Consider the following 6,490-nt stretch of genomic DNA (forward strand, 5'->3'; position numbering starts at 1 on the left):
ATGAAGAAATTGGGAGATTGAGCAGATAAAATAGGAAAGATTGAATAAAAAAACAATTTGGCGGCCACCAAAACCATTTGGTATTGGCTAAGAAATAGACTAGCTTATCAGTGGAATAGGTTAGGTTCATGGGACAAAATAATAACTAGTGTTTGACAAACCTAAAGACCCCAGTTTTTGGGTTTTTTAATTTTTTGTTATAGCATTTTATATAGAAAACATATGCATGGGTAATTTTTCTTTTTCTAAAATTATAACTTTTTATTGACAGTACATATCCATGGGTAATTTTTTACAACATTATCCCTTACACTCACTTCTGTTCCAACTTTTCCCTTCCCTCCCTCCATCCCCTCCCCTAAATGCAAGGTAGTCTTATACATGTTAAATATGTTATAGTATATCTTAGACACAATATATGTGTGTAGAACTGAATAGTTCTCTTTTTGCACAGGAAGAATTGGACTCAGAAGGTAAAAATAACCTGGGAAGAAAAACAAGAATGCCATCAGTTCACACTCATTTTCCAGTGTTCCTTTTCTGGGAGTAGCTGATTCTGTCCATCATTGATCAAATGGAACTGAATTAGATCTTCTCTTTGTCAAGATATCCACTTCCAGCAGAATACATCCTCATATAGTATTGTTGTTGAAGTATATAATGATGATGTGGTTCTGCTCATTTCACTCAGCATCAGTTCATGTAAGGCTTTCCAAGCCTCTCTGTATTTATCTTGCTGGTCATTTCTTACAGAACAATAATAATTCATAACATTCATATACCACGGGGGCAGAGCCAAGATGGCAGAGAAGGCACATGTGGCTTTCTAAGCTCTCTCATACCCTCATGACCAATTATTAAATTCAGCCTCAAAAATAGCGCTTGACTGGTAAAACCTATGAAGGTTAGAAATATGACAACTCACCAGATGAAGATAATCTGGAATTTCATCAGAAAAGGTTTGTCCTGACAAACTGGAGCAGATCAGCGTGGGCAGGGACAGAACTAGAGACTAGCATATTGTGCAGATTGGTCAGGGGTGATCTCTGTGGTTAGAAAAATCACAGAGATGACTCTGGCCTAGACTGATTGCTCTGCTTTGCTTGCAAAACAGCAGATCAGCAGAGAATTCAAAGCCACTCTAAAAAAAAAACCTGCCAGAACCTAACAGGATCTGGCTATACCCACCCAAAACCACAAGTGACTCAGCACAGATCACAGCACAACTGTGCAGCCACTATCCGCAGTACAGGGCTTTTCTTTGGGGAAGTTACGAACCTGCAAGGGGACACAGCCCAGGGCAGCCTCTAATCTGCACAGTGGGGGGCTTGGCCTGGGGTAATAGAACTTTTGCAGCAAGACTGTGCTTCCAGGGCAGAGACACTTCTGGTCTGTACCAGGCTATTTGATGGTCAGCTGCTAATATCCACAGCCCCAAGGTGGGCTTTGGCCTGGGGTAGTGACACTTTCACTGCTCAATCTCTAGCCTCAGGGCAGTCACTAATCTGCACAGCAGGGGTTCTTCACTGGGCACTTCTGCAGCTCAGCTTGTGCTAACCAGATCTGAATCACTTCCAGTTGGGGAACTTTTTCCCAGAGCACTCTCATATCTCACTGCTCTCTACAGCCTATTTGTACCTTTCCCTGCTTTGCAGAGGAATCTGGTAACCACCTTGCCCTGAAGGCAGACCCTAAAGGCTTTAAAAAATGAGTAAAAAAAATCAAAAGAACTATCAATAGCTTCTATATAGAAAAAGAGTAGATTTGCAACCCCGAGGAGACTAATAGCAAACAGTCTCCAGACAATACCCCAAAGGGGAATGTTACCTGACCCCTATCACATAACGCTATCCTAGAAGAGACCATTAAAAGTCTCAAAAGAGAGCTAGAAGAAAAATGGGGAAAGGAAAGAGAAGCTATGCAAGAAAGTAACAACTTCCTGAAATGTGAATTGGAAAAGGTAAAGAATTCGCAGGAAGTGCAGGGAAACAGAATTTGTGAACTGGAAAAGGTAAAAAAAAAATCCCAGGAAAGTAGGATTTGGGAATTGAAAAAGATAAAGAATTCCCAAGAAAGTAGGATTTGTGAATTGGAAAAGATAAAGAATTCCCAAGAAAGTAGGATTTGTGAATTGGAAAAAGAAAATAACTCACTAAAAAAAAATTAGTGAAATGGAAAAAAATTCCATAGAACAAAACAATTCATTCAAAAACTCAATTGGACATATACAAAAAGAAGTAAAAAAAGCTAATGAAGAAAATAACATTAAAAATCAGAGCTGAACAACTAGAAATGAATGATTCTTTGAGACATCAAGGATCAGTCAAACAAAACCAAAAAAAAAAAGAAAAATTAGAAGCATCAAATATCTACTTGGAAAAACAACAGACCTGGAAAATAGATCTAGGAGAGATAATCTGAGGATTATTAGACTTTCCAAAAAATATGATGGAAAAAAGAGCCTAGATACTTTTACAGGAAATCATCAAAGAGAACTGTCCAGATGTAATAGAATCAGAAGGTAAAATAGGCATTGAAAGAATTCATCAAACACCTTCTGAAAAAGAAGAAAAACTCCAAGCAATATTATGGCCAAATTTCAGAACTATCAGATTAAGGAAAAAATATTACAAGCAGCCAGAAAATAACAATTCAAATACCAAGGTGCCATGATAAGGATCACCCAAAATCTGGCCGCCTCTACATTAAAGGATCGAAGGGCCTGGAATCTGATATTCTGAAAGGCAAAAGAACTTGGAATGCAGCCAAGTATAAACTACCCAGCCAAGCTGAGCATTTTCTTCCAAGGAAGAAGATGGACATTTAATGAAACAGATTAATTCCATTTGTTTCTAAGGAAAAAAAAACAGAAGTAAACAAAAAATTTTATCTCCAACCATAGGACTCAAGAGAAGCAGAAAAAAGGTAAAAGGAACTTTTGAGAATTGTATTTCTGTTGTGAATATACAAAAAGACTACATGTATAATTTGATTTTAATGATATAACATAAAAAAGGGAAGTAGAAATGGAAAGGAGATAGTGTCAGAAAAGGGGGATAAAAAGAGGGAAACTACATCCCATGAAGAGTCAAAGGAAACCTATCATATCTGAAGGAATTTAGAGAGGGGGAGAAACATTGTGTGAATCTTACTCTCATCAGAGTTGGCTCAAAGAGAAAATAATTGACATATTTGTTTTACAGAGAATTTTCTCTCACCTCATTAAAAAGAGGGAGAGGAAAAGGGAAAAAGAAAAGAGTAATAAGGGAAGGGCACAAGAAAGGGGAAGAGATTCAAAGGGGAGAGGGAGGGATCCTAAAGAGGGTGAGTGGTGTGATACAAATGGGGCCCATAAGTTTAAAACTGGGGAAGAGGGTTGGGGGGGGGCAAGGAAAAGAAAAGCATAATCTGGGAATATAAAATGGCGGGAAATACAGAATTAGTAATTTTAACTGTAAATGTGAATGGGATGAACTCTCCCATTAAGCGAAGGTAGATAGCAGCCTAGATCAAAAGTCAGAACCCTACAAAATGTTGTTTACAGGAAACACATTTAAAGCAGGGAGATACATACAGAGTAAAGATAAAAGGTTGGAGCAGAATCTTTTATGCTTCAGGTGAAGTAAAAAAAGCAGGGGTAGTCATCTTTATCTCAGATCAAGCAAAAGCAAAAATTGATCTAATTAAAAGGAATCTAGCTATATCTTGCTAAAGGATAGCATAGACAATGAAGCAATATCAATACTAAACATATATGTACCAAGTGGTATAGCATCTAACTTCTGAAAGGAAAAGTTAAGAGAGTTGCAAGAAGAAATAGACAGCAAAACTGTAATAGTGGGAGATCTCAACCTTGCACTCTCAGAATTAGATAAATCAAACCTCAAAACAAATAAGAAAGAAATTAAAGAGGTAAATAGAATATTAGAAAAATTAGGTATGATAGATCTTTGGAGAAAATTGAATGGAGACAGAAAAGAATATACTTTCTTCTCAGCAGTTCATGGAACCTATACAAAAATTGACCATATATTAGGACATAAAGACCTCAAAATTAAATGCAGAAAGGCAGAAATAGTAAATGCTTTGTTTTTAGATCACAATGCAATAAAAACTACATTCAACTTTGCTCTACTTCTCATAACTGAGGTCCGTTTGGGTTTTGGCACTACTTGTGTCATGGCCTCGGTTCAACTGGTGTTTCAGCACTTAGCGAGTGACGGGGGCCTAGAGCCTTGTTAGTCTAAGGTTTCTGTCCATGGTGGAGTCTTGGGCTGTGGATGGCCACTTTCCTCTTCCCTTTCTTCCATCCCACCCCCTCCTCAGGAGACCTTGCTGTCTGGAGATCCTCTGCATGAGAACTGCTTGGGATTCTTTGCTAGTTCAATACTAGTTGCAGAATGTTCCCTTTTGACATCTTTGTCTTATCTGCATAACTTCCATAGACCTCACTGTCGAATCATCTGGATATCTATTTAGAGAAACATCTGGATCACAGTCTTTCATGGAATCATCCAGAGAGCCACATGTGCCTGCTATCAAGCACAGTACAGGTGGGCTTCTAGGCAAGATGTCTTTGCCAATTGGAATGCATTGTCAGGCATTCAGTTATGATGATGTCCTGGAGGATCCCACACCAATAACTTCATCTGACATGCGCAGTAAAGTTCTGCAGAAAAAGCTGGTCATCCCAGATCGGAGGTATTAACAGTTTTCCAATGTTGAGGAAGGAGAAAATAGTTTCTCCATAACCCCCTCAGCTTTCAATGATCACATGTACAAGGTCCCAGTAATGAAGGCCAAGGCTACACATGTCATCATGAATTCTCTAATTACAAAACAGACACAAGAGAGTATCCAGCTCTTTGAGTAGCAGGCAGGGTTGAGAGAGGTAGGATATACTCCACATAAAGGCCTCACCACAGAAGAAGTCAAGTACCACTGTGTGGCAGAGGCAGTCCATAAACTGAAGTTACAAAATGGAGAAATACCAAAAGAAGATAGACTGACTGCTCCAGCCCAGTCCACTCCAAGTAGTACACCCCATTCTTCTCCAAGGCAAAAGCCCAGAGGCTGGTTTACTCATGGGTGTTCTACTTCCTTACTGGGCGTAGATGTCAGCAGCATGGACTCTGGAAATGGAGATAGAGACAAACCCTCACCCGAAAAATGGAGCCTTTTTGGAACAAGAACGTTTCAGAAATCCGACTTGGTTTCAGTGTCCAATCCTTCAGAGGTACTCAGAAGCTATCCCCAATGGAGCTCATTTGAGTTCAGGCAACTAGAATTGCAGAAGACCCAGCAATCTTTAAGCCACCTAAGATGGACCTCCCAGTGATGGAAGGAAAGAAACAACCTACACGAACCCATAACCTTAAGCCAAGGGATATGAATATGTTAACTCCTACAGGGTTCTAAAGCTCCCTTTTCATATGAGTAAAGTTGTTTTCCCTGGTGAACAACTTATGTAGAGAGAGTATCTTAGAATTTTTTCTTCCCATCCACCTTGCACTTGATATAGGCAAGATGTCATTCATCCACATCCATTCATGATATTATTTCTGGGGAGATGTGATTGTTTCTTAAAACATTTGTAGCAAAGCTTGAATCTTTCTAATGCAGGCAGACTTATTCTTTAATGTCCCCAAATTGGTCCGAATAACTTCTCAAAGTACACAACCACAGGCGATTTCTGATCTATAGATGGCAGAGGGAAAGGGAAATAATTAAAATCTAGTAGACTTTGTTCTACATATTTATTCAAGATAAATGTTTGTGGTACTTTTCTTTGATAAACAACATTTCTGTTTTCCATCTTGGGTGCTATAGCTAATAGCTTCTTCTATAGAATACTTATGTTAGAATCAAGGCACTGGTTCAGGAACCTTGCTTCCTGGTTCCTAGAGAAGCACTAGCTTAACAGGAGATGTCTATTGGAAGTGGATACTGCTGTTGACAGTCTCCTGTGACATTTATGTAAAAAAATAAGGGTTGTGATTTGTCATGGATGGTGAAATCATTGTCTCCAATAGATGAATAAGTAAGTGATCTCCATTCATTTTAGCGATAGCAAACTAAGCTTAGAGACTAATTACTGATTTTGTTAAATTCTTAAGGAAGGTTCTGTGCAATGTTTTGTGCTGTAGAGGAATAGCTGAAATAACATTTTAAAAAAACTTTTAAATTCTGAGATAAATCATCCTGTGAATTCATTCAGAAGAATTTTGAATCCTTTTCTTATTAGAAAAGGATGAGCTGCTAGGAGAAATAAAAACTTTTCTCTCTGAGAAGTTAAAAAAAAACCCTAAATCATCCCTTTGTTCTTTCCCTTCTTCCCAAAAAAGATGATTGAAGTGATGATTTTAATATCTTTTTACATTTCTTTGCTCTCTTGAAAGTCTTTTTCATCATTTATCTCCCGTTTTCTGGTTTTGTTTTGTTGAGTGCTCCCTAAAATGCTGTTTGAGGGAGAAACACCATTATCTAATGT

The 6,490-nt window shown here is 38.3% G+C and overlaps 1 pseudogene; it reads left to right on the forward strand.

The window, feature by feature from the left end:
* The first annotated feature begins 4,075 nt into the window (after positions 1–4,075).
* LOC100928161 lies at positions 4,076–6,275 on the forward strand (annotated as a pseudogene).
* The last annotated feature ends 215 nt before the right edge of the window (positions 6,276–6,490 follow it).

Source organism: Sarcophilus harrisii, chromosome 2 (genome assembly GCF_902635505.1).
Source record: "Sarcophilus harrisii chromosome 2, mSarHar1.11, whole genome shotgun sequence".
Classification (NCBI taxonomy): domain Eukaryota; kingdom Metazoa; phylum Chordata; class Mammalia; order Dasyuromorphia; family Dasyuridae; genus Sarcophilus; species Sarcophilus harrisii.